Raw genomic sequence first — 23,130 nt, forward strand, 5'->3', positions numbered from 1 at the left:
AATCACACAGGTCTGTTTTTATCAATTAAAATTACTAATGCAATGATCAATTTGCCCATTTTTGTGGCTTGGGACTTTTGCGTTCCGTGGGGTGATTGTGGACAGGGTCAGCTTTGGCGTGGCATCAATGGGGGTGCGGGGTGCTAGAAATGAAGGTGGGAGCGTGGCCCCACAAAATGTAAATCTGCCTCTGGATGGTCATGGAGCTGGAGCAGCATTTGGAACACGCATGCACACAGGGAATTCAAACTACACAGGTATGGTTCCATTTAAGCAATATTCCTACAAAGGCAGCCCTGGAGATTTCTATGCAGGAGGTGAGTCCATGCAAAAACGTCTTGCCCACCCCTCAAAGCTGGTACAAATCGAATAGGCAACACATGGCTACCTCTCCGTGTACTGCTGTGACTCTAGGTGAGCTCAGGTTCCGTAGACTGCACTACATGAATATTGCCATCTTTTTTGAAAAACACAGATTTCACTTCTCTGTCCTATGTTCCTCATCTTATCTTCCCATTCCTCCTCCATAATCCAGAGGCAGTGTCTGAACTGTGCTCAAGAGAACTTATTTGTTTGAGCCTGAAGTAACTCAGAAATATAACAAAAACCATCTGTCCTTCCAAAGAACCAGTGCTTGCTTCCAGATCTATTAAATGACCGGGTGCTCCGGTTTCCTCCCACAGTCCAAAGATGTGCAGGTTATGTGGATTGGTCATGCTAAATAGCCCTTAGTGTCCAAAAAAACAGTTAGGTGGAGGTGATAGGGTGGAGGTATGGGCTGATGTAGGGCGCTCTTTTCAAGGGCCGGTGCAGACTCGATGGGCCGAATGGCCTCCTTCTGCACTGTAAATTCTATGATTCTATGAAGCAGCAAATTTCAGTAATGGTTCTTCCATCACCCACTTTCCTGAACAGGTCCTTCGGAGACCAATCGCCTAATTTTTAAAATATAAATTCTGAAAATTGCATTTGTCCATTTTCGATCTTGAAGTGTCCTGATAGCACCAAGCGTAGCAACTGGAAAATGCCTCAAATTCCTCTGAGCTAAAGTAATTTTCAGGAAGGATTTGATTGTGTTATTTGACATGAGGCTGGCAGCAGCCAGGAGCTAGTATGCTGCCATGGTTACTGTTGTCTGCGCTCTTCCTGTAAATTACAATAATGTCATGAGAGGGAGTCTCTCAATCAGGGAATCTTCGCGGTTCCATCCAATAGCAACAAATAGCAGGAATATAGACTCAAAGTGAAGGTAACAACTACATCAAATTGCATGAGTGCCAGTACATTTAGCAGTAAACGGCAGCACAGTAAAAAGAAATTCATATTTTTCCACAAGGATCGAAAATAAGAGTTGTAAGAGTAGAGGAAGTGATTGTTCTGAACTCTTGAAATCTATACATAACACTATGGCCTGTAACGTCCTCTCGGGTTGGCGAATTAAGTTGCTGGTCTGCTGCACATGTGCGGTATGGCCCCACGGGCATGCACGCGGGAAGTATGCAGGGTTCAAACTCCCAGCCGGCTTTTGTTCCTGCTTGAAGCCAGGCGCTGCGCTGGAGCTACTGAATGAAAAATCCAGGGGCAGCGCTAACTTGGGCGCCTTGCCCCGATGTTCGGTGAGTTTTTATACCTTTTTATTCGTACTTTTATTTTCCAGTCGAGGAAAATTGAACACAGGCAGAAGACAGCAGAAGACATTTTTTGGGAGGTTAATGTTTTGTATTATAAGTGTTTAGCATTTACAAATATGTTTAAAATGCAAATAAAGTGAAAGGAAGATATATATATATTTTTAACGTTGGTTTGTCATGAGGCTGTTAATTCTATTAAAAGGGTACTTTACTGTACAAAGTGAGCTTGGAGTCACAGAAAATGAAAGACAGATTTTTTTTAAACTTTGGTGTGTCATAAGGATGTTGATTCCATTAAAGGAACTATAATGGATAGAATATGGCGGTCATTCGCAAACGAGTATAATTGCCCATCTGAGATACTCCGTGTTATTGGTCACGGGTTCTGTGGGACCTTGCGTGGCGATGAGTCCGATCCTAGAGCCGCATCTTCAATCACTCACTTGGCAGGAGTTTCCAAAAAGTGGGATAATAGATTGTAAATTAATAATTACGAATTAATAAATTGCTGGTTTAGCTCAGTGGGCCAGACAGCTGGTTTAGTGATGCAGAACAAGGCCAGCAGCGTGGGTTCAATTCCCATACCGGCTGAGAATTCTGATTCTCCCTCAGTGTACCTGAACGGGCGCCGGAATGTGCCGACTAGGAGCTTTTCACAGTGACTTCATTGCAGTGTTAATGTAAGCCTACTTGTGACAATAAAAGATTATTTATTTATTTTACTTATTTAAGTGATATTGTTAACGTCCAATAAAGGTGAAAGTGATGCGCATCTCATAGATTGGTGACTTGGGTGGATCCAGGTTCAGCTTGGTGGTCATTCTGGTTTGGCCTCAGGTGGTTTTAAGATGTCAATGGATGATTTAACTGTTCATTTGGAGACAGCAGCTGCTGGGTTGATATCCTTACAAAATCTCTACCTGCAGCACTGCGGATAATCAAACGGTAGACAGGGCTCAAGCTTGTAAAATAAAGTGGAGAGAGAAAGATCCACACTGGGGCCCGCAGTTCTGTTTATTTCAGACTTGCTTGCTTCTCCCTGATTCTTGAGGTTTGTTATTTGAAGTTAGTTTTGGTCATGTGACCACATTATCAATACTTCCATTGTCCACATAAATAGTTCAAAGTTGGAAGCCATTGATACAGTGGGGGAAGGTTGCTGCCTGTTGACAGATACTTGTGATGACATGATTTTACTGTAGCTCTCTCAAGGTTCATTCGGAGACATCTGCGTCGGGATTCTCCATTCCTGAGATGAAGGGCTGGATACTCCGGGTTTGAGCCTATATCTGGAGAATGTGTCCAGTCTTACGAACAAAAAGTCGGCTCCGCCCCCGCACCGATGATCCAGCCGGTGGAGGGTTAGCAGCCATGCCACGTAAAGCCCCCGGCGTTACCTGCAGACATGGACGGAGATTTGCCTGGTCCATGCTCGTGCATGCATACTGCGGTGAACCTGCAGAGGTTGCACCCTATGCAACATGGCGCCGGCCGTGCATGGTCCCGGCCTGCCAGATAGTCCCCTCCTGTAACCCCCCTCGCAATCCCCGGACCACGCCCCACCAATCCCGTCAACCCCAGCTGAAGCCCCCCTGGCCAGCGGAATGGCTTCCCCCTCCCCCAACGCAGGTCACAGACCCAGCTGCCATGCAAGGCTCAGGAAAACTGTGAGCATACGCAACCGACGGCGTCAGGACGTTAGCCCATTGGGGGCGGAGCATCAGGGAGAGGGCCTCAGGCTACGTCCTGAAGCCGTCCCAATGGTGTGCGGCGTACTCAGCGATGACACCGTTTTCGAGGGGTGGAGCATCTGAAAAACAGCACTGCCCTGATTTTGGCGTGAAAACTGATTTTCCGGCCAATCGCCGAACACAATTTCGACTTCGGCAATCGGAAAATCCAGCTCACAGTGTTGATGCCAGAGCAGGACTTGTGGAACTTCCACGACAGCAAAACCTGGACAGATTCAGCTACTATTGAGGGGCCAGCAACTGTGCCATGTGAAACACAATCAATTCCAATGGGAAACGGTGTTGGACTCGCCGGATTCGCAATTCACACTCAGGAGGCTGAAAAGCTGCAGCCGCAAATACACAGTTCATTTCCCACACGCACCAGCCCAGCCAAGAAGATGGCAGTAAGACGCGCGGTCCCATGATTCAGTCATGCCGAGCTGGAGACCCTTCTGGATAACATGGAGGAAGCGGGCCACCCTGTACCCCAGCCCGGGAAGGAGGCTGCCAGCCACCGCCGTTCACCATGTCCAGCGCAGGTGGTAGAGGTGGTCAGTGCCACAAGCAACAACATCCGGAGCAGCTTGCAGTGCTATAAAACTCTGCACAACCTCCTCAGGACGGGGTGAGTCGGCAGCACAGTGCACCTGGTACCAACCCCCAACCCACACACTCATAAACCCCATTCCGTACCAAGAGGTCAGTAGAACCCTCACCCTGCACCACATGCTGGCACCTATATCAGCCACCATGGCCGGATGCCCTGGCCACTGAAGCCACCACTTACCCAGCCCCTGGGCTGCATGCGTCAGACTGTCCTTAACACTGTGCATTATCTGTTCCCTCCATCCCCCAGCAGAAGGCCGCTCATAGCTGCTGGGAGTGGGTGAAAACTGGAGGGGGACAGCGGGGCGGCGGCCCCTCACCACGGCAAAGCAGCAGGCCCTGGCTATTGTCGGTGGGCCGGAGGAAAGGGCAAACGCCGGGGTGGAGATCAGCCTTGACCGAAAAGCTGAGTTGCGGTTCCCCGTGCTGCGTGTATCAACCCCCCCCCCCCCCCCCCAATTCCACCCTCACCCCCTCACCACCCTCACCCCAGGATGAAGGCACTGTGCACAATGCCCAGTTATTGGGCACCTTGACGATCACCGGGAGCAGGTGCCCATGTCGCACTGTCCTCCTGCTCAGCCGGAGTCTTCGACGGCTAGGCCTGTCTGGCAGGTCTTCTTATGACAGGTATTGCTGCTGCATCTTCCTCCTTGAGCAGCCCCAGCTTATACAGCAGGGCATCCCGAGGGCTGCGGCGACTAGGAGGAAGGCTGGAATTGCTGGTTAAAGTCCAATATCCATTGTCTGCAGGGGGTGAAAGGCTGACATGTTAGCATGGTGTGTATCCCCATGACCAACCAGGTCTAACAGGGCAGCACGATTGTGGTTAGCACAATCGCTTCACAGCTCCAGGGTCCCAGGTTCGATTCCGGCTTGGGTCACTGTCTGTGCGGAGTCTGCACATCCTCCCCGTGTCTGCGTGGGTTTCCTCCGGGTGCTCCGGTTTCCTCCCACAGTCCAAAGATGTGCAGGTTAGGTTAATTAGCCATGATAAATTGCCCTTAGTGTCCAAAATTGCCCTTAGTGTTGGGTGGGGTTATTGGGTTATGGGGATAGGGTGGAGGTGTTAACCTTGGGTAGGGTGCTCTTTCCAGGAGCTGGTGCAGACTCGATGGGCCGAATGGCCTCCTTCTGCACTGTAAATTCTATGAAATCTATGAACATGGTGGCCCCGGTTGGTACTGTGGACTGTGCCCCCACGTGTACCCCTCCCACCTTCTCTCTGCTACAGTTGGTGCCCGGCTCTGGCGCCTGTCCCTGCTGCCAGGGGTACTGGCAGCTGGTGCTCCTCTTGCCAGTGGTCCGGGGTCCCCCCACTGTAGGGGCTACTGTGGCCATTGCCCTTGGGTGGGCTGCGTGATGCCCCCCAGTGGTGCTGTCCGTCGAGGGTGGTGATGTGCAGGGTGGGGACTGGGGTGGGGGGGTGGTGGGCTTGGGACAGCCATAGAGCCGGTGTCACTTTGAAGAACCAGGGACCAGGGTGGGTGCTCAGTGGGGTGTGCAGCAAGATGGCTGCTTTCAGGCGGCGGCAATGGTCGTCCGTGGGATTGGATTTGATTGGATTTGTGTACCGAGGTATAGTGAAAAGTGTTGTTCTGCTTACAGTCCAGACAGATCATTCCAGACTTGACAAAAAAAGAGGGCAAACATAAATACGCAATGTAAATGTATAGGCATAGGCATACAGGAGTGTAGTACTATTCAATAGAGAAGAGGTGTGAAGAGATCAGATCAGTCCATAAAAGGGTCATTTAGGAGTCTGGGGGTCTCGTAACAGTGGGGAAGAAATTGTTTTTGACCAGTTAGTGCGTGTTCTCAGACTGTTGTATCTCTTGCCCAATGGAAGAAGTTGGAAGAGTGAATAAGCCGGGTGGGAGGGGTCTTTGATTATGCTGCCCGCTTTCCCAAGGCAGCGGGAGATGTAGACAGAATTAATGGATGGGAGATGGGTTGATGTGATGGACTGGACGTTGTTCAAGACTCTCTGTAATCTCTTGCGGTCTTGCACCAGGAACATGAGGCGGGGGGGGGGGGGGGGGGGGGGGGGGGAGTCCGAGGTGCTGCGGTGTTCTGTGTTGCTCGTTCTGGGTGAGTGTGCTTTACACTCAATTTGGCTCTGTTTTATTCCTTAGCTCTAGAGTCGCCAGGTATTGTTAAGATACCGCCACAAGTTTCAAGTTCAAGTTCAGACCAATAACTCAATATCAATACACCAGTTAATAAGTTCAAACAAGACACGTTTATTATAATAGTTATCTACTAATTATGCATATAAAACTACAAGACTAGGCTAATCCTACCACTAACAGGCCAATACTTATCTGGATAAGGGAACTGCCGGATCAGGGAACAATGGCCTTTTGCTTTGTCCTGGATCCGCAGGCTTCCAGTCAGTGTGGACTAAAGGGGTCAGGAGTGTCTACTCTCGTAGCGTGCGTTGTATGACACTTACTCAATGGCGGCTGCTGTTGGCCAGGCCTCTCCTTCTCAAGGTTCTTCGAGAGCTGCTAAGGTGTTCTGCTGGGAGGGCCGGCTAAGAGGAGCTGGTCAAGAGCGCTGGTCAAGAAGAGCTGGTCAAGAGAATGAATCAGTCCTGGGACCTGACTTTTATAGGTCCCAGGGGCTTCGCATCCTTCTGGGCGGACCCTCTATGAACCTGCAATCGATTGCGTCTCTTCCCAATCGATTGATTTGAATTTCCCCAATAACGGGGCTGTTCCTCGATTCCCGGGCGGTTCCTCACACCTTATTGGTGTCCTTTGTCTTAGACTATACTGGCGCCGGAATGTCTGGCCTTCCATAGAATGTTTAACTGTTGTGTCCATTGTGCCTGGGAATCACCGTGAATCGCTTCATTAATATGCGCAGCTTGTTAGTTACAATTCTGTCGGGTTTCTGTGGCAGCTAGAATACAGGGGATTCTGCAGACTGCTGGTTTCTTTGCCAATGTGTAACCTTTGCGTTCTTCCATTTTGTGTGAGGAAGTGGCCAACCCAGGTGGCTACATCTGGCACATCCCCTGTGGGCGTCACCGGCACGTGCCTGATGGCCCCCGGCTACTCCATGGGATGGGGTTGTGAGCGGAGCTATCCCCTGGCGCTGCCAGTCATGGAGGCCCGCTGCTGTCTTGGCCAGGGTCCCTACTCTCGCTGCCATGGGGCACAGGGAGTGCACCATCTCCATCTGGAAGTGTGCCACATCACCCATTGACTGTGCCACCACATTCTGCGTTTGAGTCACATCAGCCAGTGACTGCGCCATCTCCCTCTGGGACTGGGTCACCTCCCTCTGCATCTGTGCCATGTCGGCCAGCGACTGGGCAATGCCGTCGACGTTCCCAGCCATGGCCTGCTGTGACTGGGCCACGCTCAGAAGCGCTGCTGCAATGTCCAGGTGGCTCTGGGGCATGGTCACCTGTGAGGCGGAAACCCTGTCCTGGGCCTCGGCCAGGACCTGCACAAAATGCCCCAGGCCTTGGACATGCTGATCCAAAACCGTCACCCCCGTTATCTCACCATGGATGGCACCTGTGTGGTATTAGACTGGATGGCACCCATGGTTGGTATCACCTCCTGCTCCTGCGCGCTTAGACTCCTCCAACTGCACCTGCAGGTACTGGATGCTCACTGACAACCCCTCACAGGGACAACCTAGCTCTGTGACTGCACTCTAAATGGGACTGTCTGTTCCAGAAGCTCGAAACCCGTCTGGATAGCAGCCTAGTTCCTCGGGTTGGCCCACCCGCCGACTGATCGCCCCCTCGGAGGTTCCCACCTACACCTGCTGAACCGGGTCATCTGTGTGGTGCACACCAGAGAGTGTCCCAGGAGCCTCTTCACTGAAAGGTCATGAGTGTCTCTGGGATGGGGGCGGGTGTTGGAGACAGCTGTGACGGAAATTCCATGTCACCCTCAGGGTGTCCTGAGTCTTGAGTGGAGGGCTGAAAACGGAGCTGCTCTCATCACTGCTCGGCTCGCAGGGGGACTCCGGCTGTGGCACTGGCTGGGGGCGGGGCACGCCAGATGGACCCGCCCCATCTCCAGCAGCTGCTGCGAGACGCATGATTAGACTGTGGGCCAGTGGGTGGTGGGAGTGAACGTGTGGGTGGGGGGTAGTAAGAGTGCGGATGGTGCAGGCTGAGGGGGTGGTGATGGTGTTGGGTGAGGATGGTGTGGGGGTGAAGGTGGTGTGGTGTAAGGGTGGTGAGAGAAGAGGGTGGTGTGGGGGTGGTCTTGGAGGGGGGGATTGACACACGTGTCACGGAGAACCGCAATTAAGTGGGGTCTCACTTCCTTGCCCGTGGCCAAGCTCCCCCTCGGCGACCTCCCTTTCCCCTGGGTTGCTGACCCCATCCAGGGCCCTCTGCTCTGCAATGGTAAGGGGCCACAGGCCCGGCGGTCCCCCTCCTGTATTCTCCAGATCCCAGCAGTTGTGGGTGGCCTGGGGGTGGGGGCAAGCAGAAAATGTCAGTCCGACTGATGCTTACTGCCCAGGGGGTGGGTAGCTGGTGGCCTCAGTGACCAGGGCATCAAGCCATGGTGCCCGGTATGGGTGCCGGCATGCGATGCAGAGTGGGCGTTTGGCCGCCCTCCGGGTGTGGGGGGGGTGCGGGTTAAGGGTGTGTGGGACAGAGATTAGTGCCAGGGGCACAGAGCTGCCTACTCACCCTGGCCGCCCTGAGGAGGCCGTGCAGTTTATTTTGGCACTGCTTGGCGGTCCGCACAGTGTTGCCCTTGGCGCTCACAGCCACTTCCACCTGCGCCCGGGCAACTATTTAATTTGATCAGAATTTGAAATGAAAGAATACTGAGGTTGCAATGAAAACCAATATCTTAATAAGGAGTTGTTTGAAACAGACCTTTAGTTCAACATTTGGTTTTGGAGCTCCCGTTCCTGATTGCTTCCATTTCCTCCAGCACTAATATTTTTTTTCCTGGATATGAACTTTAGTTGTGATTTATACCAGTTGACATTTTGTTCTAAAATAAATGCCAGTCTATTAAAACTTTACCGGGCTCCATAGCTGATGCTTTGAAAGGAACAAGTCCTGTTTTTTTTTAAATCCCCTGGATGAGACTGCATCAGATTTAGGTATGGAGGAAGTGTTCAGAACAAGTGGCAAGGGAAATTACTGGAAGCAGTCATGTTGTCTGCTGCAGAGGAACATTGCCACAGAGCTGAAGAGTTAGGTAATTATTCTTTTACAAAACAACTCATAAATGATGCTTCAGCAACTTGGAAGCCCATGATTTTTTACCTGAAAGTATGATTCATTCACTGCTGATGTGCCAGCAGTTTAATATCACCTTAGGCTGGCAAGCAATGCTCTAACCATTGCAGCCTTGATCATTTACAATCCTTCAGAGATGTCACTCCATTTGGAAAACAACAGAGTGTGGCACAACAGATTTATCGGACTCTAGCATTTCTACTTACTCTAGTCTATTGCTTTAGAATTCATCATCCTTAACCATGCACCTTGTAATTGCACGATTGCAGTCAGATGTTATTAACTGTTCATTATATTCACTTGTAATGACATATAAAAGAGGTGAAATAAATACCGCATTATGTTTAAAAACATTTAAAACAAGAGTTTCAAATACAAAATCATAGAAGCAGAGAAAGAGGCCATTCGGTCCATGGTCCCTGTACCAGTTGTTTGAACGATCTATCCAATTCATTCCACTCTCCTCTTCTTGACCCATAGTCCAACAAGTTCTTACTTTTCAAATATGTCTCCAACTTCTCTTTGAAAGTTACCATTGAACCTACTTCCACCAACATGTACAGCAATTCATCCCATATTGTAGCAACACACTTCATTAAAAACATCTTTATCTCCTTCTTTTGCCAGTTATCTTAAAGTTATATCATCATTGAACTCCAGCCATTGGAAAGAGATTTTCTCTATTTACACCCTTTATGATTCGAAACAATTCTATCCTGAAGCTTTTCTGCTCAAAAGAGAACGATCCTTGCTTCTTCCGTCTTTCCAGACATCTGCAGCCAGATTCTCCGTTCCTGAGACTAAGGGCTGGATTCTCCGATTTTGAGCCTGTGCGGGGGATCTGTGGCGTTTTACATGAAAAACTCAGTGCTGCTCCCTCACTGATCCTGCGACCAGTGAGGAGCGAGCAGCCGCACAGCGTAAAACTCCCGGCTCCAACGATATAAATGGCTGGAGAACTGTTGGGTCCGTGGCCGCGCATGCGCACGACGATGACGACCTGCAGCGGTCACACCGTAAAACATGGCGCCAGCCGTGCGCGGACCCAACCTGCCAGATAGTGCCCCCCTGGCCACCCCCCCCCCCCCCCCCCCCCCCCCCCAGTCCTGCCAGCCCTAGTGAAGCACCCCCCGGCCAGCAGTCTGGCTCCCGCCTGAAGTGTTGGCGAGTGTAGACTTGAGAGATGAACAGACACTTCCAACTGATGAAGGTTCAACTCAATTTTATTAACTAACTCTAACTAACTAACACACGATGACTGTGGGTCTAAATGATGCTAATTTAAACTAGAGACCTAAGCCTTGCCCGAACCAGTTGATTGTCTCAGCACGTGGTGCAAGTCTGTGCTGGGCTGGATGAGTTCTTGTTACGCTCAGAGGCCTCACCTAGAATCAGCGGGAACCGTGATGCCCGCTGCCTTTACAGTGTGTGTATTCTAACTGGTGATTGGCTGCGGTGTTTGTACATGTTGATTGGTCCCTGTGTGTGTCCATCAGTGTGTGTCTGCACCATGATATACCGGTGTATATTATGACATCGCCCAACTGCCAAGCCAGGTTCCAGAGCGCTGAGACCACACGTCAACCTCGCGGTCGAGGACTCGGCCCATCGGGGGCAGAGGATAAGGGGAGGGCCTTCAGATGGCATGCTAAGGCCGTCGCAATGATGTGCAGCACGTAACGCGATTACGGCATTTCGGAGAGGACGGAGCATACAAACATGCGTCATAAGCGCCGCCCTCGATTTGGCGTCAAAATGGATTCTCCGCCTGATCGCTAATTACAAAATCGGGGTCAGGGAACAGAGAATCCCGCCCTAAGTGTTCACGCCGGGGCAGGATTTGTGAAGATATCCAACAGCAAACTGGCACTGCAGCTAGACTAATTCAATTACCGTTAACGGGCTAACAACAGCGCCATGTGAAACACAATCGATTCCATTGGAAAACGGTGCCGGATTCACCGGGTCCAGGATTGACACTCGGAAGGCTGACGTGCTGCAGCCGCATATACACACTTCAATCCCCACACACACCATCCCAGCCAACAAGATGGCAGCAAGGCGCGCGGCCCCTAGATTTACCGCGCACAACTGGAGACCCTGCTGGATTCCATGGAGAGGTGGGTGACCCTAAACCCCGAGGTGGGAAAGAGGCTGCCAGCCACTGCCGTTCGACAAGCCTGGATGCTGGTGGCAGAGGTGCTCAGCGCCAGGGGCAACACCGTCCACCGGCCAGATATACCGGAAAAAAACTGCACAACCTCCTCAGAGTGGCCAGGGTGAGGAGGCAGCGCTGTGCCCCTGACACCAACACCCGTTTCACACACCCGTAACCCTGCCTTCCCAACCTGGAGGGTGACCGAACCCCCACCATGCACTGCATGCCTGCACCCATACAGGCTGCTATGACGGGGTGCCCTGGCCACTGAAGCCACCAGTTACCCATCCCTTGGGGTGCATGCGTTGGACAGTCTAACACTGTTTTCTATTTTCACCTCTCTGCCCCCCCCCCCACCCCCTTCCTCCTCCAGGAGAAGGCCCCACACTGCAACAGAGCAGAGGGCACTGGAGGGCCAGAAGTCGCTGTGGCAGAGATCAGCATTGAGCAAGAAAGTGAGACATCACTGACTGAGTTGCGATGTCTCACACCTCACCCCCCAAAATCACTGCCACACCCATACCACCCCATACCATCCCTCCCACACCGCTCCACCACCACCCCCATGCATCCCTCCTCCCCCCGGCCCGAGATGCAATCATGCATCTTGTCTTGCGCCAGGAGCTGCTGGCGATGATGCGGGCCCTTCTGGTGTCCCTCGCCCTAGGAGGCAACCAGCGATGAGGATGACACCGACATGGACGGGTGCCTTTGACCTGTATCCCAAGACACACTGGAGCTCGAGTCTGAGGATGACACTGACTTCCCGTCACAGCTGTCTCCAACACGCTCCACCATCCCAGAGACACTCACCTCAGTTGGGCACTTTAGTGAAGAGCCTCCTGAGACACTCTCTGATGCGCCCCACATACATGCTCCGGTACCTACTATGCCGTTTATTGTTGAGTTATTATCAAATTTGGATAAGTAGCTTGTCATCCCATCATTCTGAGTCGTTAATAACTCTGATGAGGTGGGTACGAGCCTAGAAGCGCTTGCAACGGCGCCGCTGCCGCTCCCTCCGGCGAGGTATACCACAAGCCCGGTGGTGGCAGCTATCCTCAAGATTTGGGGGCAATGGGGGCAACAGAGGGGAGGTGGGGGCCTCGTTGGGGTCCCCGATACGGGGGAACCACCGGTTTGTTCCGGGGAGAATTGATGGCGGGTTCCTGAGTTGGCACAGGGCAGGTGTCAGGAGGCTGGGGGACCTGTTCATAGACGGGAAGTTTGCGAACTTGGGTGAGCTGGAAGGGAAGTTCAGGCTCCCCCCGGGGAACACCTTTAGGTACATGCAAGTTTGTCAGGCGGCAGGTGGCGCGGTTCCCCCTGCTGCCGCCGCGTGGGGTCCAGGACAGGGTGCTCTTGGGGGTGTGGGTTGGAGAGGGGACGATCTCGGAAGTGTAGCAGGTGATGCAGGAGGTAGACGAGGCCTCGGTGGAGGAGCTGAAAGATAAATGGGAGGAGGAGCTGGGTGAGGAGATTGAGGAGGGGACGTGGGCGGATGCCCTAGAAAGGGTGACCATCTCCTGCCAAGGCGGGGGCAGGATTTACGCTGGCCCCGGGCGATTCCCCCACCCTGCGAGGGGGTCAGAGAATTCTGCCCCTTGTGTCAGTTCTTGCTCGTGACCACACTTCGAAACTTTTCCATTAAATCACGTGCATTATTTTTTGCAGACATTCACACCCAGAGGGCGAGATAGCCTGCTTGTCACAAGGGTAACTGAAGAGGCTGCCTGCTGGACAACGTACCTTCAATATCCGAGAGAGAGCCTTCTTTTCTCTGCTTGTAACTTAGATTGATGTTTCCTCTTGCTTCTGTCATTCCCAACCACTGGTGAGAGACAGTATTAAATGCGGTTTATTCCGGCGAGGTGAAATAAGCATGTCTTGCCTTCATGATCCATTTTGTTTTCCTCTCAGACCTTAATTTTACACATTCTGAGATATAAGTCAATAGGAGATGGGTTTTTGAATTTCTGATGAACTGTAGGAAACAGCTTATATTGTCTTCCCAAACACAGGAGATTAAATTCCAGCTTTTTGCATTGTCCATACCTTTCTTCCAGTTCATTGTTTGAAATGGGCCTTGACATGTCTCCAGGTGAAGAATTCAATGCTCTCTCAAAGCAGGTCTGCCAGTATAATCCACATAGATATTTTTCAGAAAGTGGTTACTTTACTGTATTGGCTATCTTTTGATCATTGTTTTAGCTTGTTTTAAAAAAACATTGTCTCCTTCGAACAGTTTAAGATGCATGTAATAGTGTTGGCGAATTGATTGATTGATTAATTGATTTATTGTCACATGTACCGAAGTACAGTGAAAAGTATTTTTCTGCAACCAAGGGAACGTACACAGTGCGTACATAGTAGACAAAAAGAATAATCGACACAATACATTGACAAATAGTACATTGAGAAATAATGATTGGTTACAGCATGGAACAAGGGCCAAACAAAGCAAACACATGAGCAAGAGCAGCATAGGGTGTCATGAATAGTGTTCTTACAGGGAACAGATTCATCCAAGGGAGAGTCGTTGAGGAGTCTTGTAGATGTGGGGAAGAAGCTGTTCCTATGTCTGGATGTGCAGGTCTTCTGCCTGATGGAAGGGTCTGGAAGACCCACGCTCTGCTGTTTCTTGCGATCTTGGGCCGAGCAATTGCCATACCAAGCTTTGATGCAGTCGGATAGGATGCTCTCTATGGCACATCTGTAGACGTTTGTGAGAGTCGATGCAGACATGCCGAATTTCTTCAGCTTCCTTAGGAAGTAGAGATGTTGGTGGGCTATCTTGATAACGTGAGTGGACCAGGACAGACTGTCGGTGATGGTGATCCCCAGGAACTTAAAGCTATCTACCATCTCCACTTCGGAGCCATTGATGCAGGGGGTCGGGGGTGGGGGGGGGGGGGGGGGGGGGGGTCATGCTGTGCTTCCTGAAGTCGATGATCAGTTCCTTGGTCTTGCCGACATTTAGAGAGAGGTTGTTTTCGCTACACCGTGCAACCTTGTGATCTGTCTCTCTTCTGTAGTCTGATTCGTTGTTTGTATATTCATTCTGCCATCCTGCCCACTTTCGTGACAAAATTACAAAAGATATTGTAGTATACTGAATGACTAAAAACAAGGGAAATCCATAGAGACTTGGAGGTTTGGGTCTGGAAAGCAAGCAGTTGAAGAAAATAAACAAAAATGCAAATGAAGTTTCGACCTATATACCTAGAGGACGAAAACACAAAGGCAGTAAATGTCATGCTTCAGATTTTCGAAGCCCTGGTTAGATCACACCCTGGAGCCCTGTGAGCTGTTCTGGGCACCACATCTTGGGAAGAATATATTGGCCTTGGAGGGAATGCAGCATAAATTTACTCAAATGATCTCTGAACTCCAAAGTGTGGTAAACCCCGTTATTGTATTACAATATATGCATGGTGCTGTATTACACATGCCTGGGTTTGTCCAGGCTGGCTCCGCCTGTGGTTCCTCCCCTCAGGCTTCTGTATAAAAGTGGCAAGTCTCCGCCTCCAGACCCAGTTTGGGTCCAGAGGCAGGAGGTTTGCTGTTTAGTGTATTAAAGCCTCAGTTACTTTTATCACTTGGTGTCTATTGTTGATGGTGTATCAATTTAATAAACTAAACTTCTAAAGATGGACTCTTCACTCAAGATGAACTCCTTACTCAAGCCTGATCCCTTACAACTGGACCCACAAGCAGCCGACGGAACAGAGACCTTTGAACACTGGCTAAGCTGCTTCGAAGCGTACTTCGCATCCTTCAACGAAGACTTCACAGACCTCCAGAAGAAGCAGGTCCTCCACGCACGGGTGAGCCCAAGAGTCCTTAACCTCATCAGGGACAATCCCTATTGCTGCTAAAAGGACATTACGTGAAATCCGTTAACCAGGCATATGCTAGGCACCTCCTCGCCACGTGATGCCAACGCCCTGGGGAATCACTCGCTAATTTCTGTGTGCCTTGCGCATCCTCTGCCGGAACTGTGACTGTTGGGCGATATCGGCTACCCAGTACGCAGAGCTGCTGATCAGGGACGCCTACGTCACTAGCATGCACTCGAACTATATCCGCCAGCGATTATTAGAAGGGGGAACACTCAGCCTCCCAGAGACAGTACAACTCTCCAACTCACTGGAGGTGGCCTCCCAGAACATGGGGGCCGAAACCTCTGACTCCGCGGCACCATCGAGGGCCTCATGGGCACAGCCATCAACCGACCCGGGTGTGATGCAAGCCTGTGCCGCACAGCGGCCCGCCAATGCCGGAGGCCCGAAGTGCTACTTCTACGGCCAGAGTAATTACCCCCGACAACGCTGCCTGGCACGGAACGCAACCTGTAATGGCTGTGGGAAGAAGGGCCACTTCGCAAAAGCCTGTCAGGCCTGACGCCCCCCTAAATTTTCTAAGCCCAGCAGCACTGCCTGCTGCCTGTCGGGGCCACCCCCAGGCGCTGCGCCACCTGCCATGTGCGACCCGTTGGCGCCGCCATCTTTAATTTCAGCCAACACGTACGACCCATGGGGGCCGCAATCATGGACGCCATCTTACACCTTACCCGCCACGTACACACCACGGGGGCCGCCATCCTGGACGCCATCTTGCACCTCCCCCGCCACGTGCGACATGGCGTCGTCATCTTGGGACCACTCTGCAGCCTCCCGGGAACCCTGCTCACCCTGCCGTACGCTGGCCGCCGCTACCTCCGACTGGCCTACCGATCGCCTTCCAACTCTCCCCTCCATCACACTTGACCAGTCCCAGCCGCACCACCTCGCAAAGTCCACGATGACCGTCCAGATCAATGGGCACGAGACGGCCTGCCTCTTCGACTCCGGGAGCACAGACAGCTTCATTCACCCAGACACGGTAAGGCACTGCTCCCTCCCTGTCCTACCCGTGACCCAGAAAATCTCCCTGGCTTCCAGATCCCATGCAGTGGAAATCCGGGGGTACTGTGTCGCAACCCTCACTGTGCAAGGCGTAGAGTACACCATCTTTAGGCTCTACATCCTCCCCCATCTCTGCGCTGCCCTATTACTGGGGCTCAGCTTCCAGTGCCATCTCCAGAGCCTTACCTTAAAGTTCAACGGACCCCTACCCCCCCTCACCGTCTGTTGCCTCGTGACCCTTAAGGTCGCCCCACCCTCCCTCTTCGCAAACCTCACCCCGGACTGTAAGCCTGTCGCTACCAGGAGCAGACGCTACAGTGCCCAGGACAGAGCCTTCATCAGGTCGGAGGTCCAGCAATTCCTGCGGGAAGGGATCTATGAGGCTAGTAACAGCTCTGGAGAGCCCAAGTGGTGGTTGTCAAGATTGGGGGTCATCGACTACAGCCAGACCATTAACCGGTACACGCAGCTCGATGCGTACCCCCTCCTTCGCATATCTGACATGGTCAATCAGATTGCGCAGTATCGAGTCTTCTCTACAGTCGATTGAAGTCTGCATACCACCAGCTCCCTATCTGCCCGGAGGACCACCAATACACTGCCTTCGAGGCAGGTGGCCGCCTCTACCACTTCCTCAGAGTTCCCTTCAGCGACACCAACGGGGTCTCGGTCTTCCAAAGAGAAATGGACCGAATGGTTGACAGGTACGAGCTGCGGGCCACGTTCCCGTACCTAGACAACGTCACCACCTGTGGCCTAGACCAGCAGGACCATGACGAGAACCTCTGCCGCTTCCTCCACACCGCAAACCTCCTGAACCTAACATACAATAGAGAGAAATGCATTTTTCGCACAACCCCCCTGGCCATCCTCGGCTACGTCGTGGAACACGAAGTCCTAGGGCCCGACCCCGAACGCATGCGCCCCCTCCTGGAACTCCACCTCCCCCACTGACCCAAGACCCTGAAGAGATGCCTGGGGTTCTTCTCTTACTATGCCCAGTGGGTCCCCAACTATGCGGACAAGGCTTGCCCACTGATCAAATCCACCATTTTTCCCCTGACGACTGAGGCCTGACTGGCCTTCAATCACATAAAAGCAGACATTACCGAAGCCACAATGCACACTGTGGACGAGTCCATCTCTTTCCAAGTGGAGAGCGTTGTGTCGGACTTTGTGCTGGCCGCTACACTCAACCAGTCGGGCAGGCCCGTGACTTTCTTCTCCCGTACCCTCCAGGCCTCCGAAATACAACACTCCTCCGTCGAAAAGGAAGCCCAAGCCATCGTACAAACTGTGAGACATTGGAGGCATTACCTGGCCGGCAGGTGATTCACTCTCCTCACTGACCAAGGGTCGTTTGCCTTCATGTTTAGTAACACACAGCGGGGCAAAATCAAGAATGACAAGATCTTGAGGTGGAGGATAGAGCTCTCCACCTACAGCTATGGCATCTTGTATCGTCCCGGGAAGTTCAATGAACCCCGCAGATCCCAGATGCCCTCTCCCGTGGTACATGTGCCAGCGCACAAGTAGACCGACTCTGGGCCCTCCACAATGACCTCTGTCACCTGGGGGAGTCACTCGGTTTTTCCATTTCATCAAGGCTCGCAACCTGCCCTACTCCATCGAGGAGGTCAGATCCATGACCAGGGTCTGGCAGGTCTGCGCGGAGTGCAAACCGCACTTCTATCGGCCAGACAGAGCACATCTGGTAAAGGCCTCCCGCCCCTTTGAGCGCCTCAGCATGGTCTTCAAAGGGTACTTCTTCAACATCATTGACGAGTACTCCTGATTCCCCTTCGCCATCCCCTGCGCTGACATGACCTCTGCCTCCATTATCAGTCTTTTCACCCTGTTCGAGTTCCCCGCCTACATCCACAGTGATCGGGGCTCCTCTTTTATGAGCGACGAGTTCCGTCAGTTCCTGCTCAGCAAAGTCATCGCCTCCAGCAGGACGACCAGCTATAACGCTCGGGGAAACGGACAGGTGGAGAGGGAGAACGCGCCAGTCTGGAAGACCGTCCTCCTGGCGCTACGTTCGAAAAGTCTCCCGCTCTCCCGCTGGCAGGAGGTCCTCCCCAATGCGTTCCACTCCATCCGGTCGCTCCTGTGTACAGCCACTAACGAGACTCCTCACGAGCGTATGTTTGCCTTCCCCAGGAAGTCCACCTCCGGGGTCTCACTTCCATCCTGGCTGACAGTCCCAGGGCCCGTCCTTCTCCGCAAACATGCAAGGAGCCATAAAACCGACCCCCTTGTCGAGAAAGTCCTGCTCCAGGACGGGCGGCAGGACACGGTCTCCCTTCGGGATTTGGCTCCCGCAGGCCCCCCGGCGACCATCTCCATCACCCCCACCCTACACCATCCTCCCCCACCTCCCTCACGACTGACACCTGCAGGCCCACCGGCGACAAGCAACACCACCTCCTCCCGTACACCGCTCCCCCCCCCCCCCCCCCCTTTCACCGACTCAACATCTGGGTGAAGAAGAAGAAAACAACATGCTCCCGGATGTGCAGGTCTCGAAGCCGGCGCCCACATCACAGCCAGGACTGAGGCGGTCACAGCGGAAGGTCAAGGCCCCCAACAGAGTTGACCTTTAAGAACACTTCACCCCCGCCGAACTTTTTTAAAACGAGGGTCAATGTGGTAAACCACATTATTGTATTATATGCATGGTGCTGTATTGTACATGCCTGGGCTTGTCCAGGCTGGCTCCGCCTGTGGCTCCTCCCCTCAAGCACCTGTGGAAAAGTGGCAAGTCTCCGCCTCCAGACTCAGTTCGGGTCCAGAGGCAGGAGGCTTGCTGTTTAGTGTATTAAAGCCTCAGTCACGTTCATCACTCGTCAATTATTGATAGTGTATCACAACAGTGGCACAATGGCACTGCTGCCTCACAGTGCTAGTGACCTGGGTCTAATTCCGGCCTTGGGAACCTGTCTGTGCAGAGTTGAACTTCCTGTGTGCGTTTCCTCCGGCCGTTCTGGTTTCCTCCCACTGTCCAAAGGTGCGCTGGTTAGGTGAACGGGTCATGATCAATGTGCGATGACAGGGTGGGGGCCTCCCTTTTGCACTGTAGGAATTCTACGGACACAAGAAATTTGCAGGGTTAAGGAGCGGTTTGCTATAATTTTCCAAGATTTTAAACTGGTTAGGGAGTCAAGGACTGGGGGAGTGGGAAACATAATCCAAATATTCACACCAGGCCTATCAGGGATGAAATTAGGAATGACTTTTACACAGAAAAGACTGGATTTTCCAACCCTTCCTGTCGGGATATTTCAGTCTCCAGCGGTGGGCTCCCAGCGGCACAGCCAGAGAGCAACATAGATTACCACTGACTTTGGTGGGAACTGAAGGTCCTGCTGGCAGCCAATAGTAATCTGTCTGAACCACTGGGAAATCTTCTGCTGAGATTGGGGAGGGAGGGGGGACTAGATACTCCTGGCCACTGGGTGGTAAAAGTGTGGAACTCTCTTCCACAAATGGTAATTGGTGCTTCATCAATTATTAATTTTAAAGCTGAGAGTTATAAATTTTACTTAACTAAAGGTATTAAGGAATATCGGGTAAAGACGGGCTAGATTACAGATTGGTCATGATCTCAATGAATCGTAAAATTGGTTTGAGGGATTAAATGGCCGACTCCCTGTAGTATCCTGAAAGACTGGTGACCACTGTCGTTTTATGCTTCTTGACGTAGAAGCTGCTTCCTTGATGTATACTCTGACAAAGGAAGGTTCAGACTTGGAGATAGCTTTAACGCATTTATTGAACCATTAACTATTCTCCAACTTGAGTTTGACTCTCTTGCTAATCTAACTATAGTAACTCAACTAACTAACCTGTCTGCTCTAATCCATGTGGTGGGTGTGATGCTTCCTGATCTGCCCCTGTCTCTCTGAGTGTCGCCTATGGAAAGAGGAAGAGCATGTGTGCCCTGTCCTTTTATATGGGTGGCCCCCTTGTGGTAGTGTCACCTCTGGGTGTGTCTTGACTGCCCATTGGTCGTGTCCTATCTTACTGACCTATTGGTTAAATGTCTGTGTGTCATGATGTCTCTGGTGCTCCCTCTAGTGTTTATTTAGTCCCAGTGTATTTACATTAACCCCTTGTGTAATTACAGTGTCCGAGTGTATCTATAGTAACCCCCTGTGTATTTACAGTGATGTATATCACCACAACCGCCAAGTAGAATAATGAATAAAAGGTTTATTATGGCAAATAACAATTTACGGAGAGTGAAATAAAGGCCAACGTATTCCTATGACTCCAAACTAACAGTAAAACAAACACTCAGCGCCAGGATTCACGCACTCCAGCCCGATTGGCCCTACGGGTCACAAGACCCTCCAAGAACCCGCCCCCTTAAAGGGGCAGGCTACCAAACCCCCATACTGTGCTTCCACATTCTTCAGACTCGGTTTCCAATTGTTAAGTTGCCAAATGTGGGGAGAAGGTTGAGATCATAGGGCTGAGTGGGGGCTTTTAAATCTTGAGGAGGAAACTAGGTTTGCTTGGTGAGACCAGGAAAAATCATTTCTACTTTTCCTGGCCTGCAAACAGTGCAGGAAAAGGACTAACCCTCCTCCCTGCAGCTGTTTTCACATCCCTTTCGCTGTCAGGTTGCATGTGGCCCAGGAAACCTTACCAGCCAGGTTTAACCCAGGATAACCTATTAAGTCTGAGGCAGGAAGACTGAGTACCGTGACTTCTGGATGTAGTTGGCAGATTGGGTTCACATTTAACATTGTAGAAATGTTTGCATCTCCTGACCTAAACTCTCAGATTTTGGGTATTAAAATCCCCTTTTTTTGTATTAATGTTGATTGAAGTCTCATCTCAGAACCTAATGTGTTAGGTTGGCGCTAACTGAGTTCGGTGCTCAACTATTTAACCCACCTCTTCACTCACCTGATGATGGAGCAGCGCTCTGAAAGCTAGCGATTTCAAACAAACTAGGTGGACTTTAACCTGGTGTTGTAAGACTTCTTATGGTGCCCACCCCAGTCCAACACCGGCATCTCCACATCACAACTATTTAATGAATATCGTCTCTGTATTTTAATTTATTTAATTGTCTCAGTAGTTAATTTTGTAATTTTAATAAACACAGCAGGCTGCAGCCAGGACAGTGGGAAAGAATTGTGCATGTGCTAACTCCTTGGAGGTCACCCACGCATTCTGCAGCAGAGGACTCAGGTGGGTGTCTTGTTTTTTCTTGGCGTGGCATAAGCTGCTTCCTTGATGTTCACTCTGACAAAGGAAGGTGCAGACGTGGAGATAACTTCAACACGTTTATTAAACTATTTACAATTCTCCTACTCGGATTTTACACTACTGTTAATCCTTCTATAGCTACTGACGAGACAGTCTGCTACAATCCACGTGGTGGGTGTGATGTTGAGTCAACCCTGTGTCTGTATTCACTGAGTGTCTCCACTGGAAAGAGGAAGATCATGTGTGCTGTGTCCTTTATATATGAGTTGGTGTAATGCCTCCCTGTGGTAGGGTCACCTCTGTGTGTATCGTGAATGCCTATTGGTCATGTCCTATCTTACTTGACCTATTGGTTGAGTGCCTGTGTGGCATGTCTCTGGTGCTCCCTCTAGTGTCTAGCTAATTTACATGTACTTACATTAACCCCTTGTGTGTCTACAGTGATGCATCTCACCACATCCCCCCTTTTTTCGTGTTACATATTTTCTGTACACTGTTAAAGAAAATTGAACCAAAAAAAACAGGTAGATAAGCGATGCTCTGTACAGGTCACGATAACAGTGATCACTAAACAATAAGTCCAAATCCTATGTGTGAGTCCGAAACCCATCAATTATCCTGGTTGAATATCTTTCTTGTTGGGTTGGTGAGTTGGTGATTTTGATGGTGGCATGTCCTTGTGAACGCCATCAGTGTCCCTGTGCATCAGGAACCAAGAGGTGGTCAAAGCACTTTGTTGTCTGATTTGGAGTATTTTTTTATTCCGATGCTTGTGATAGCGATGTTGGATGGCATCTGTCCTGAAAGCCAGGTTTCCTGTTGGTAGTGCCGCACACGTGAATTGGGAAGATGCATCGTCCTGCCGTGGTATGTCATTGTACTGAGCTGAGCAGTAACAGTGTCCCTCATGGGCAGAGTTGTATCATGTCGTACCAGTCGTAGTTCCATTGATGTCGTCTTTGTTGGGATTGCTGTCGACGATGTTGTCTTTGGTACGCGTCGTGTCGTTGTCTTTGATATGGTTTTCATAGGTTGTGATGTTGTGTTGGATGGTTCTGTTGTTGTGTTCGCTGCACTCAAGGACCACACCCTGTGGATTATACGAGTCCTTCACACAGTTACTCGTGTCAGCGTGCTTTGTGGCATCTGCTATTTTCCTGAGCGTGCCATCACTCAGTTTGAGGCGCTCCCGTCTGAAGTCATGTCCGGCTTACTTGAATCAGCTTTGGCGTTTGGTTGCTCCCCATCTGGAGTCTGGCCTCTTCACCTGAGTCCGTTTTGGTTTGTCAATGCTCCCCATCCGGAGTCATTTCAGATTCACTTGAGTCCGCTGAGATTTCTTGATGCTCCATGTCAGGAGTCAAAACATTCAGGAATGCATTTGCTTGTGGAGAGGCTTGAACGAATGAGGTTTGAAATCACGTGGTGTCACCAGAGTCACCAGTGGTCTCACTGTGATCATCGAGTACCTCTGTACACACTAGCTGAGGTCTGTCACATTGCACATCTTGTATGGGAAGTGGGATGCTGTCGTCACTTGTCTCACATACGGTGGATAGAGCCTCAGTAGCTTCTTATTGTTCACTTGGGCTGGGTAGACTGTCAGAGTCATCTTCTGGTGGCTCAAACAATGTGGGTG

At 51.1% G+C, this 23,130-nt stretch overlaps 1 protein-coding gene across 1 annotated transcript in view; it reads left to right on the top strand.

Moving 5' to 3' along the window:
• Nucleotides 1-1,282: 1,282 nt before the first annotated feature.
• LOC119967948 overlaps nt 1,283-23,130 on the top strand; it is a 60,642-nt gene continuing 38,794 nt past the window's right edge. The window contains exon 1 of the mRNA XM_038801047.1: nt 1,283-1,616. The gene's annotated coding sequence lies outside the window, so the exon portion shown is untranslated. The remainder of the gene's footprint in view (nt 1,617-23,130) is intronic.

Source organism: Scyliorhinus canicula, chromosome 6 (genome assembly GCF_902713615.1).
Source record: "Scyliorhinus canicula chromosome 6, sScyCan1.1, whole genome shotgun sequence".
Classification (NCBI taxonomy): domain Eukaryota; kingdom Metazoa; phylum Chordata; class Chondrichthyes; order Carcharhiniformes; family Scyliorhinidae; genus Scyliorhinus; species Scyliorhinus canicula.